The sequence below is a fragment of the Rhinolophus sinicus genome, linkage group LG03 (assembly GCF_036562045.2).
Source record: "Rhinolophus sinicus isolate RSC01 linkage group LG03, ASM3656204v1, whole genome shotgun sequence".
NCBI lineage: Eukaryota > Metazoa > Chordata > Mammalia > Chiroptera > Rhinolophidae > Rhinolophus > Rhinolophus sinicus.
The window spans coordinates 78,524,556-78,525,658 of NC_133753.1; the positions used below are offsets into that span (position 1 = coordinate 78,524,556).

The window sequence follows — 1,103 nt, forward strand, 5'->3', positions numbered from 1 at the left end:
GCAAGTCAAAATTCCTCAGTTTCATGCAGTTCTGTTACCACCTAGCTACGTGCACTTGGAGGCCAAATCATTTTAACCCCTCTAACTTAACCAGCTTAACTTTCCCTTTTGTAAAATTATAATCAGCACTCTGACAGACGTCATAGCTAGTCTATGGGCTTGTAAGATCCTCAGAGACATTTGGGTGACTGACCCTTGTTCTAATTCTGCAGCTTGAAGATCAGAAAAGGTCCTAGACCAGACTGTGCTAGCCTGGGGAGAATGGGTATGTTAAAAGAGGGCATGGTGCTCGCTTCGGCAGTACATACCCTAAAACTGAAACAATACAGAGATTAGCATGGCCCCTATGCTAGGCTGACATGCAAATTTGTGAAGTGTTCCATATTTTTAAAACTAGAAAGAAAAAAATAAGGTATTTAGAGGTTTGTGTACACTGTATTATACCAATCTCTGTGGTCATGTGGTGTAACACCAATACTGGTGAGATGAGCATAAACGTCCATGGGTGGGGTGGGGTGAAGGATGGTTCTGCCCATTGCTCGGTGGAACTTCCTACAAGCTCCAATGTGATCCTCAGTCACTCAGATCTAATCATACACAGCGACGCGGAAGCCCTCTTTGAGAGACCCAGAGGTTTATACAGTGTCTGTCATTGGAGAACTTTGGTAATCTCTCCACCAGGTATCCCGATAGCACTTTCTTCCATTTCTATCCTTTAGATAAATACACCTTGACTCATTTCTCAAGTAGCATCTGTGTCTGGCCTCTATATCAGTCAGAACCTACTGTTGGTGTTTCTCAACATGGTTCAAATGCGCTTTTGAAAAATAAAAAGTATTTCACAAATACGAGTGATTATCACCAACTACCTACAAAGGTGAATTTTTTGAGCTCTGATTTCTTTTCTATAAGAAATAGATACAATATGGGATATGCAATTGAAGCAAATTCGGACTCTGTTGCTGCTTGTAGGCTTTGTGTCTTTAGAGAAATCAGTCTCTCGGAACCTGAGGATCACCTGAAAAGTGAAAATTCAATAATAGTTGTATAGAGTAGTATCACGCTCAAGATTGTGAGGGTGAAGGGAACCAAAGTTTTGCTAC

At 41.3% G+C, this 1,103-nt stretch overlaps 1 non-coding gene across 1 annotated transcript; it reads left to right on the forward strand.

The window, feature by feature from the left end:
* The first annotated feature begins 285 nt into the window (after positions 1–285).
* LOC141570830 (U6 spliceosomal RNA) lies at positions 286–389 on the forward strand. The gene has a single exon (XR_012495283.1). It is a non-coding gene; the product is annotated as a U6 spliceosomal RNA (small nuclear RNA).
* The last annotated feature ends 714 nt before the right edge of the window (positions 390–1,103 follow it).